The following is a 12,288-nucleotide window of genomic DNA, read 5'->3' as shown; positions in this document are numbered from 1 at the left end:
TTCAGCGGTCATAAAACTATCCAAATAGTCGTCGACATAATGGTTTTTGACGATCGCGGTGACTGCACGTGGATATAATTCGGTAAATTCCTCTGCATTCAAGTTTTTAACATATTGAGCAGATGCGGGTGAGCAGGTTGCACCGAAGGTGGCGACGTCCATGATGTAGACCTGCACAGGGTTTGTCGGATTGTCTCGCCAAAGGAAACACTGTGCCGGGCGATCTTGTTCACGGATAGAGATCTGGTGAAACATCTCTTTGATGTCACCACATATTGCCACGGGGAACTGGCGAAAACGGCAAAGAACTGAAGGGAGAGGCGTCAGTAGGTCGGGTCCTTTTAGTAGTTTTGAGTTGAAGGATACGCCTTCCACCATAGCTGCTGCATCCCACACCAGTCGTATCTTATTCGGTTTCCTGGGATGAACGACAACTCCTAATGGCAAAAACCACATTCGTTTCCGTTCTACGTTTCTCAACTCCAACTCGGTTGCTTTGTGAGCGTACCCTTTTCGCAGATATTCAGAGATTTGTTCGCACACCCGCTCTTGTAATAGTGTGTTCTTTGCGAGTTTTCTCTCTAGCGCCTTCAAACGACGAACTGCCATTGGGTAACTATCCGGGAATATCGGGTCATCATCTCGCCAGAGGAGCCCAGTCTCGAATCCACGGTGGGTACGCCTTGTCGTTAGTTGCAATATTGTCCTTGCCCGTCTTTCTTCATCTGACTCCAGTACTTCCTTCCGTTCGGCGACTCCAGCGTCCTGCAGAGCAAAGTAGTCACGAAGTTGGTCGTTCAGCTGCCGATCGTTATCGACAGGTGCGGCAACATGGAAGTGAACCACAGCGTGTGGTGTTGATGGACCCGTCACGTATCCGTACACACTCCAACCAAGTCGACACTTTGCAGCTATGGGATCTTTAGTACCACCCTCTCGCAGCTTTAGGGGAACAGCAAGGTGAAGGTTGTCCAATCCAATCAACAGCTTTGGTTGGATTAGCTCGTAATCTTTCAGCGGAAGTCCACGCAAATGAGGATATCGATCGCAGAGTTCGTTGTATTTCATCGACTGAGTAGGTAGAACCAAACAGCCAACCGTTCGCACTTCGCATAACTTATAGAGGCTAGAACTATCCTCACCAGAAATTTCCAATTGTAGACGTTGAGACGTCCGTTCTTCCCGCGTAACCTTACCCGTCCACTGCAAGGTTAATGGTTCGACTGGTCCAGATACACCCAACCGATCAGCGACTGTTTTTTCCAAAAGAGTGGTCGATGATCCTTCGTCGATAAACGCAAACACGACTTCTTTCCGCTTTCCCGCATACAATACTACTGGGAGAACTCGAAACATGGGAGAAGATTCACTATTTTGTGTGATATTACTGACGGAAACATTCAGGGAAGGGTGGAGGGGAGAAGGATGAAGTAGTGTATGGTGTTTTTCGCGGCAGCCAGCAATCTCACACCCTTGCCAAGTCCTACACGGCCACTTCCCGTGGCCATTCAAACACGTGCTGCACAACCCTTTTCCATGAACGACTTTCCACCGTTCGTCGTGGCCTAATGACTTGAATTGACGACATTCTGCCACACGATGTCCCTCTCGTTCACATGCTGCGCATGTCTTACCTGCCCTTCTCAGCCTCGGTGATGCGCTCGATGTCTCCATGGATGAAGCTGGTGTTGACGAATGAGCGTTTAAGTGTCCTTTTTCTTTGGTGCGTCGTTGGTCACCTCTGGAGTGGCTTGTGTTCGGCAGTTCGTAGGTTACCTGACTTGCCGCATCCAATAGTCCTGTCATGAAGTCCCCGAACGTTGCTAAAGTCGCATACAGTTGTTTGCTCCGGTATACTGCCCAATCCAGTTTCAGCGAACCGGGGAGCTTCTCCACTAGTTCCTGCATCAATACCGGGTTGGATAAGTGGGTGTACTGCTTTGCTGCCTTCAGGTGGTCCACGAGATTTTGAACCACTAGCCCGAATTCTACTACCGATTCCAGACGGTCGTGCCTAGGCGCTGCCGCACTGCGTACCTTCTCTATAAGCGTTCGTATGAGTAGCTCTGGTCTGCCGTAGAGTGTACGAAGTGTGTTAATGACTTGCGGGACACTCGAGGGGAGGAGTAATCTGCTCCGCACCGATTCATACGCCTGCCCTTTCAGGCATCGCTGTAGTCGCATGAGGTTTTCGGCATCGCTGTACCCACATGCTGCTGTCGATTGCTCAAAACTGCAAATGAAGATTGGCCAATCTTCGGGATTGCCAGTGAAGTTCGGCAGTTCTTTCCCCATCACCTGCCTGGCTGCTAATTGACTGGGAGAAAGTACCACGTGGAATGCTGCCTCCTCCGGCTGATACGCATGCCGCGATTCTGGATTTTGTTGATAGGGCGCGTTTGAGTCTCGAAACCGTCCGTGTTCTGCTCGAGATACGGATGCCCGACCATCTTGTAGTGGTGGCTGGGTTGGACCGTTGAAGCGAGATCGAAAAACATGGTTATCTTGCTGATTTGCAAGGTTTTCGATGCTGTCACGTTCGGACGGCAATGTTTCCTGGTAATCCTGGTTGGCTCTAGGTCGTTGATATGATAGACGTTGGTTTGAAGTTAATGGTGGTTGATCTTGTGCGAACTGCTGTGCTTCCTCTGCGGCGTCAATCTGCAACGAGCTGAATCGATCCTCGAAGGGTTCGGGAGAACATTGTTGTAACCACCGGGCTATCTGTTGCTCCGAGTCCGGAATGGACTCACTCTTGCTACTACATACACTTAACTGCCGCGCGATAGTGTTCCTTTTCTCCAAAGATTCCATCCTGATCACCTGCTGCCTCTTTTGGTACTCCCTTTCTTCTTGCAGCTTTCGCTGCCGCAGTCGAGCTTCTTCTTCCAACAACGCTTTTCTTTCTTCTAGTCGGCGTTCTTCTTCCTCCATTTCTTTCCTTCTCATCGCTTCCTGGGCTTCCAGCTCCTGCTCCTTCAACACTTGCTCCTCTTCGACCAATTTCATTTGGGCTTCCAGACGGGCAGCTCGAGCACTCGAAGTCGTGCTATGTGCGCTCCGAGAAAACTTCGACGCTAAGGTGGTCACTTTATTGACTGGCTTCAGACCAGATTTGGCCGTTGCCGACCGTAGTGATCTACCTTCCGATGGTGGTGGCCTCAGACTGCGAGATGTTGATGCGGTGGGGACTGCAACTGTTAGTTCGCACTTCTTGCACAAATAACGGCGGTTCTTCACGGATTCGCTCACCCCCGCACATTCGAAGTGCTCCCAGAGCTTACAGTGGTCGCAAGCAACCCACTTCTCGTCGTCAGTATCTGGCCTCGTACAGGACTTACAGCTGTATCCAGCGGGCTTCCGATGTTCCTCCATTGTAAGCCCCGTGTGTTAAAATCCTTGAAGATTTGTTATTACGGGCTACGTGACTAAAACTGGACAGCAAACACACTTTGTGATGGTGTAAGCTTCAAGCTAAAATTTCATTTTATTAATGGACATAATCATTACAAATAAATGGGTCAACTCACGATTTTAGTGTACGTATTCTACACTAAGAGGGAATCGTATCGGTAGCGTGTCCGCAAATGTGTTTACAACTAAAAATATAACAATCAATTTCATGGTTCATAAGCATTCGATCTACTACTTACAATAGTTTTCAATTCTAAACACTCGGTTAAGGTATAAATTCACAAATTAGCAATAACGTAGGTTAAACGATAGTATAATATTTTCAATAATTCGAAATGCACAGCTGCGTCTCATAAGGAGAAAAACAATATTATGATGACTTGCATGTATCGTCTAGCATTCCCTATTTTCGGCCTTTTGACACTTCCTCTAGTGTGCTGTCACGCTTGACAAGTTGGTCCAGTGCGGCCAACGGACAAATAACTGCTTCTTTGCAGGCGGCGTCGCTTTACCGAAGAGTGTTGTCGTCACACTTTTGGTATATCTACTTAAAGATTATTTTTACGAGTTTTATTCTCAGCCTATACCCGTTCCAAGAACAGGTCGAACACGTGGACGAGGCGCCTCTGAAAGCAGCAGAAAGGCAACCAGTTCGATAAAGTATAATAGAATACATCTAGACTCTGTACAATACTGTAGGTACAGCTGTCAATTGATATCGCTCACGTAGTGCCCTAGTGGACAATAGAGCTGTAAATTAGGTTAAGTGATTAAGAATAAAAAAAAAAAACCAACAAGCTCGGACGACTCCTGTCTGGAGTATTCCAACTTCTTCGTCGAGGTCCCTTTGAGATAACGGATGATCCTCTTGGCCGCCTCCCAATGCTGTCGTGCCGGATTCGCACTGAATTGGCTCACTGCATTCACCGCATAGGCAATGTCCGGACGGGTCACTTGAGCTGCGAAAGCTAGGCATCCAACCGCTTCCTTGAATGGTATCTTCTTCATCTCGTTGGCTTCCTCCTCGTTCTTCGGTGCCATCGTTTTACTCAGCCTAATGCTCGGGTCGGCTGGTGTCGCAACCGGGTTCGAATCTGCCATGCCGAAACGCTGAATGACTTCTTCTATGTATGCTTGCTGATCGAGCCAGAGTTTTCCTTCCGCTCGTCTTCGCGTGATCCGGACACCCAAACAGTATTTAGCCTCGCCGAGATCTTTCATCTTGAAATGCTAGCTCAAATACGCTTTCAGTTTTCGTTTCATGTTCCGATCGTTGGTGAAGATAAGGAAGTCGTCAACGTAAATCGTGACGAACATCATCGTATCACCATTCATCATCCAGTACAAACAGGGATCGACTGTGGACCGGATGAGTCCAAATTTTCGAAGAACGCCGTCCAATTTGGCATTCCACACACGGCTCGACTGCTTCAAGCCGTAAAGCGCTTTCTTCAATTGGCAGACCTTGCCGTTTCGCTGATCTACTCCCTGCGGCTGCAGCATGTAGATTTCTTCATCGCCGAGATCCCCCATGCAAAAACACAGAGACGACATCCATCTGGTCGATATCCAAGTCGTGCTTCACCGCAAGCGCCATGAGGTACCGAATTGTGGCATACCGTACCACGGGAGAATATACCTCATCGTAATCCAGTCCAGGCCGTTGCGAGCATCCCTTAACGACGAGACGGGCTTTGTACCGTTCAATGGCGCCGTCAGGACCACGCTTCGACTTGAACACCCATTTGTTACGGATCGCTTTCCGCCCCGCGGGCAGATCGGCAAGGACCCACGTTTCGTTCTCGCTCTGGGACCGCAGCTCATCGTTCATCGCTCGAATCCAATGGTCTCGGTCCGGTCGGCGCAAAACCTCTTCGTAGGTCGCCGGGTCGTCAAGCTCGCACACGGTTGTGTCGGGAGGTAACTGAGGGGAAACGTTTTCACCAGAAAATGTGCCATAGCTAATATAATCATTATACTTGCCTGGGCGAGAGCGCTCCCGGCCACTGCGCCTTAACCCTTGCTGCAGATCAGCTGGTCTATTGATTTGTGGCGGGAGCGCAGCTTCAGCTGAGTCGATAGCGTCCTCGAAATTTTCGTCTTCGTTACTGCGTATATCTTCATCATCGGAAGGAAGAGCGGCGGCTTCATCTTGCCACCCTGTTTCGCCAGTTTCACTTTCACCAGCTGGACTAGCCGGCACCACCATTTCCTCGAAATGCAGCTCGATGAACTCCAGCGGCTTGACATCATGGTCACACGCAACGCTTGCACTGGTCGCACCTTCCGCAAGAACGACAACATATCTGCTCACACGAAACTCACCACTAGTCGGTTCGAAGACTCGGTATCCTTTGGTGTCCTCGCAGTATCCAACGAAAATACCCTTCTTCGATTTGGGGTCAAACTTCTTCCGCTTCACCTTTGGAACGTGTGTCATCACGTTAGATCCGAAAACCTTCAGATGTCGCAGGTTTGGCTTCTTTCCTGTCCACGCCTCTTCCGGCGTCTTGTATTCCAACGACCGTGTTGGACATCGATTGACCAGATAGGCCGCTGTCGAGACAGCTTCCGCCCAAAACTCCTTACCAAGCTTCGCATCATTGAGCATGCACCTTGCTTTCTCCACCAGTGTGCGGTTCATGCGCTCTGCAACACCATTCTGCTCGGGTGTATAGGGGCACGAAGTTTGATGCCGGATGCCTTCTCGTTCCAGAACTTGACGGAAGCCCTTGTTGACGTATTCCGTCCCGTTGTCCGTGCACAGAATCTTCAGTTTCTGTCCGGATTGCCTTTCCGCACTAGCCTTGAATCTCTGAAACGCTTCGAGTACTTGGCTTTTGCGCTCGAGAAAGAACACTACGACCTTCTTGCTGGCATCATCCACGAATGTGACAAAGTATCGACTTCCTCCGAACGATGGTACTTCCACGGGACCACTGCTTGATAGAATACCTCAACGAGTTATTGGTTAGGACTGCTTGAAGTATTATTCAATTATGGAAAAATCACCGATTATTATTTAGGTATTACCATACCTGATGTCACAGAATGCACACCAGTTATTATTTTAGATATTTTAGCTCTTATGCAGAGCTTCTTAATACCTCGTTCAGGTTGTAGGTATTCGGTTTTCCATACCTGAGATTGGTATTCTTCAGCTATTTTCTCCTGCTCGGGTAGTACTTTTCCTATAATTGGGTTTTTAAATTTTGAAAAATATATTCATTTTTTTGTTTTTATACGAAAGAGCACCTTTTTCTGAGCCACCACGATTTATTTCAGATTTTTAGAACTTTATTTTGAAACCTAAAATCAGTTTCAAAGAGATTTTTCGAAATCACCTTTTGACAACTGAGCAACTGTTTGACAGCTCCGCCCAGTACAAAATGCAACGAGGGGTGAGTCAACAAATCGCTCCCATACAAACTTCAAATTGATATTTAAATAGGTTCCCGGGCACCAAAATTCATAAAAATTTGGATTTCGGCTCAGTTTGGCATGCAGATTCAGAATATGGAATTATCTCAACACCCCTAAAGAAGCCAATTGTCACCAAAAAGGCCATATTATAACTCTCATATTTCGGCACCAACATTTCAAAAGGGCGTAACTGCATTTGGAAGTAATACCTTCTTTCAAAGCTGTAGGTCGTACTGCCTCCCTTACACTCAAACCACCGTGGTTGTCGGAAAGAGGAGAGTTTTTCCCATCTGGTACTTGTTGTGAAAAACATGGAAATCATAACACATGATCCACAGCTTTAAAAGAAGGTGATGATTCCAAAAGCAGTTACGCCCTTTTGAAATGTTGGTGTCGATTTACGAAAAGTATTAGTACCACCTACTGATACTAAATGATTGAATTTTTCGATAGTTGAGGTTTGATTTTCACTCACGAGTTACTTCATGAGGAGGACATTTCCATTTTCGCTTATGTAAGTGCATTTGAAACCTATTATTGCAAAGTCCGCATTGTAACAGTCCTGTAATTGTGGTGAAACGAAAATGACTGAGGAGAAACGATTGCATCTTTGCAGTTGTATGTGGTAAGGCAGACACAAAGATTCTCTACGCACAAGCAAATCGAGGAAGTTTCCATCACAAAAAAAATCTTGAATCGTACTGGAAATCTAACTCAGACGACCTCTAGAAGGTATTTCTGAATAGTTGCACGCCGCATACCAACTGAGCAATATGGGATTCTACTGATCTGAAAATCAACTGAGTTCAAAGCACGCATCCACCTTCATCAACAGTTATCACGTACTTCATCAAGGCAGGCCTAATTAAATTTTACTTTCAATTCATCTACCGACCGACTTCCACGCACGTCCTCTCCCGCTGATTTCCAACAATCGCTCAGCACCTGCAGTCTGTAGGCTCCAGCAACTTATTTTGATAGATGCGTGATCTTCATGTTCCACCTTCCACCTTCACGCCAGGTAGGTACGCGTAGGCATGCGGTAAGTTTCGCATTGACGACAATCGCTATTTCATTAGTCAGTGACCGTGACATTATCAAATTTCCTCTTGTGTCGCTTTTCGGACTGTGTGAGGTAATTAGCTAGTAGTTGATTACGCAAGGTGTAATAAAGGTTACTGAAACTGAAATTGAATTCGTTTCTTTCGATAGCGTTGCGGGCATTGAACTGACCGATACAGTTGTTAAGGCAGTAGAATAAAATAGTGAATTTATTTTTAAGTTTGTGATTGAAAAGGATATTACGAGGGCGGAATCAAATGGTACAATAACTGATTACACTCGTTCGAAAAAGATATTATACCAATTTTGACATAGTTGAGAATGGAAATGCACATTTAGTTAAACCTAAACAGTACTCAAAAGACATTAAACTTGAAAAGTTTTTTTTTACTTTCATTCAATAAGAGATAAATCAGCCTAGGGCTGAAAATCTCTATAATAAAGTAATAATAATAATAATAATTTCATTCAATTTATACTTAAAACTTAAATTACGAGCAATAAGCTGCTTACAATTACTACTCTATTCCGGCAAACATCCCAGCAGATGAAACACGTGCTCATCATTCTCACACGTACAGCTGTGGAATGTAAATAAATCAAAACAAACGACCACGCGGAACTTAATACAAGCCATAATCAAAGTGTCAGGTCTTATACCTACGTTACGGCGACTAGGTATAGCTTCCTACTAGGTCTGTGGAAACCAGATGAAGCGTGTTATTCCGAATGGCTTATCATTTCTGTCGCATTATCTGTGTGGCGCACTCGGTTCATTCCAAAATGATCTCTGCAATTTTGAGTAACTGGCGACAAATACATCGCCGTTGTCTACTGTTACATTAGCGAGCATCACTTTTAAACAAAAACAAATTTTATGCTGCATCTGTTTGGAAGAAGGCAAACATCAAGCATTACTGTGTCTCGTTCTAAGACGAGATCTCTTTTTAAATCATCGCACTGTTAGCAGGAATGAAGTAGATCTCTAGATGTAGTCGGTGCCATTTGTCGTGAGTAATCTAATCTAATTTTCGAGAGTCATAGGAGCAAATTTCACCGTCAGTCGGCCTCTTACTGAAGAGTTAGTAGCAATAGATCCTTCCCATCAGATCTATTTCCTCTTATAATGTATACTTTGAATGATCGAATTCAAAATATACATAAATAATTGCTTTGAAGCTATAAAGCATGACACGAATTTATCTTATACAGTTTGATAAAGGCGCTAGACATAGGAAAAGAGGAACTTCATGTACAGCATGATACACAAGGAAAGTAATATGGAATGAGCTTACCAAATAACAGGAAAGTGATTTTGTACCGACTTTTCGAACCCTCTAAGCAGAATACCCTCTTCGAATGAGTGTAATCAGTTTCGTACCTTTTAATTCCGCCCTATGTTGCTTAACCTTTGACAGATACGCGTATTTCGACTACCACTTGTAATTTTCCTCAGTGTCAGTTATCCAGTGGAATTAAAAGTTACGAAACTGATTACACTCATTCGAAGGAGGAAAGTGATTATTAGCGCGAAATGAAAACAATATACTTTAGACGACACGTACAGTAGGTATCAAAAATCGAAAACAAAAACTATGATCCTGCTCAGGATCAAGATTAAAGATGATTTCCTAATCAATAACGTATTATTCCGACTATTCCTTGTATTTTTCAGGTACTGGGTTACAGTAAAATTAATAGAAATGACGGGAATGGTCTATTGGCACCTCGAACAATAACAATTCACGCCTTTTCAAAGTGTATTCGAGAGGCTATCTGTCGGTGTCTCAGCACAGCAGCGACGATGACTGTGCGCGTAGATTCCTTCAAAACAAATATTCAGCATCATTGAATTAGTACTTTCCATTTTTTGTTTCGTCTGATCCATTGCGCGTGTCGCTTTCGGTTAGCACCAGAGTTGCAAAAGCCCCCGTCCGAAATAGGCACGTAAATATTCCGAATCACTCATGTTTGGACACATTTTGATTATAACGATTATACCGCGATATTGCGAGTTGCTGTTGTATTGCGTCGTCAATGTAGGCAAATTGACACAGACGAACAATTTGGTCAGCAGCGTCGTCGTCGGACAAACTATATTGATCTGTCGTCGTTGCACGTATGTATGAACCTCGAGACTTGGGTCCACCGCCGTGGGAACAGATCGTGATTTGATTTCTGAATTTAAACCAGTTTCCAGTGCGAGACCGGGCATGCAGGATTGAGCAGCTAACTGACGGCTGTTGTGGTAGCTAGTGGACGGACAGACAGGCACAAAAGTGCCGATGTGATTCATTGCGAAATGGCGTGGGGGTGTGCTGTCTGTGGGTACGACTAACTGACACTGAACTGTATTGCAATAAGTCGCAAGTAAGTGGTCAGCAGCAGGGTCATATTAATGAGCCTTGTGCTGTGAAGATACAACTAATGAGCTACTAGACACAAGACATATTTCAATTACAGATACCACCTGCTTTTAGCGTCTACCTAAATGCGAGTAGACCTAAAGTCTGAGATAACTAAGAATTGGTATACGATAAAGGTTTCCAAAGGTTTTGAGTGTGGTCTGGATGCACTTAATATATTAGGCTTTATACAGAGGTCTTCCAGAGTCTAACAGATGGCGAGATTCCCTCCGAAACTCCTTCCAAAATTCTGTCTGGGATTTTTTCTATGCAAGATTCCTCTAGGAGTTCCTTCTGGGATTTCTTCAGGAATTCTTCATGAGATTCTTCCAGGAATCCCACAAGAACTTTTTTTCAGTATTCCTCCAAAAACTTCTTTGGGATTTTTCCTGCAGCTCCCTCCGTTGCAGCTCCCTTTGTTTCAGGAATCACTTCTGGGATTGCTTCAAGATTCCTACGGTAATTCTACCGGGAACTTCTTCCGGGATTCCTCCAGGATTCTTTTGAGAACTCCTTCTGGGATTATTTTCGGAACACTTTCTGGGATTCCGAGAAGTTTTTCTGGAATTCTTTGAGAAATTGCTTCTAGGGTTTTTTCGGGATCTCTTTCCAGGATTCATCAAGAAACTCTTTTCTGATTCCCTCCAGAAGTTCCGTTTAGAATTCCTGCAGATCCTTCTGGAATTGCGCTGGAAGTTCTTGCTGGAATTATTCCTGATGTTTCTAATGAGAATCCTTCAGGAATTTTTGAGAGTATTTTGAAAAATTCCTCATGTTAATCCTCATGAAGTTCATGCAGGATTTCCTTGAGAAAATACACCAGGAAGTTCCTTCTGGATTTTCTCAGAAGCTATTAGGACAATCTAGGATGGAATTCCTGAAGGACTCCCGGAACTACATGAGAAATCCGAAATAAATCTCTTGAAGGACCAGAAGGAATCTCAGAAGGAATTCGGGAAGGTGTTCCTGAGGAGAACCTGTTAGGAATCTCAGAAGAAACTTCTAGCGGAATCCTAGAAGAAAAAAAAATGTGGAGAAACCACGGAAAGAATTCCTGTAAGAATCTCAGGAAAAATTGCTGGGGTAATCTTGGAAGTAGTAATTCTAGAGGGATCTCGGAATTAATTTCTAGAGAAAATTCGGAACTCCTGAAATAATCTCAAAGGTCTCAATCAAACCAGGAAAAAATCTCTGGAAGAATTCCGTTGGTACTTCTTAAAGGAATCCTGGTAAGAACTCTCAAAAGAATCCCAGATGGAACCTCTTTGGAAATCTCAAAAGAAACTCCTGGAAGAGTACTGGAACGAATCTGTGGAGTAGGCCGTCCCTTATTTTTCAAAAATTGGAAATGTTATAAGTTCGTTAGTGGAAAATGATCGTTTAAGCTAAGAAATGATCGTGTCAAAATTTGAAGTCCATATCTCAAGGCTAAGTGGTCTCTAAGGGGCCTAAAGTTGTCAAAAATTGTATGGGACCAAAAAAACATGAAATTTTTTTCGACAAAAAAAATACGTTATTTTACTAAACCCGGTGATTTTAGGACCCTGAAGGGCCAAAACTGTGCTTAGATTAACGATATCTCTACTCGTTTTTGAGTTATTGAACAAAATAGGGTAAGTTTCCTTCGGAATCTTAAAAAATGGTCAAAAATGTTGATTTTTCAGTTGTTTTTTGTCAATATCTTGGGAACGAGTAGAGATATCGCAAATCTAAGCATATTTTTGGCCCTTTAGGGTCCTAAAATCACCGGTTTTAGTGGAATAGCGTATTTGTTTTGTCGAAAAAAATTTCATGTTTTTTTAGTCCCATACAATTTTTGACAACTTTAGGCCCCTTGAGGGACCACTTAGCCTTGAGATACGGACTTCAAATTTTGACACGATCATTTGTTAGCTAAAACGATTATTTTCCACTAACGAACTTATAACATTTCTAAATTTTGCACAATAAGGGACGGCCTACTGTGGAGGATGGAGCGTAGTGT

The sequence above is a fragment of the Aedes albopictus genome, chromosome 3, assembly GCF_035046485.1.
Source record: "Aedes albopictus strain Foshan chromosome 3, AalbF5, whole genome shotgun sequence".
Lineage (NCBI taxonomy): Eukaryota > Metazoa > Arthropoda > Insecta > Diptera > Culicidae > Aedes > Aedes albopictus.
Note: the sequence above shows the minus strand (reverse complement) of the source record.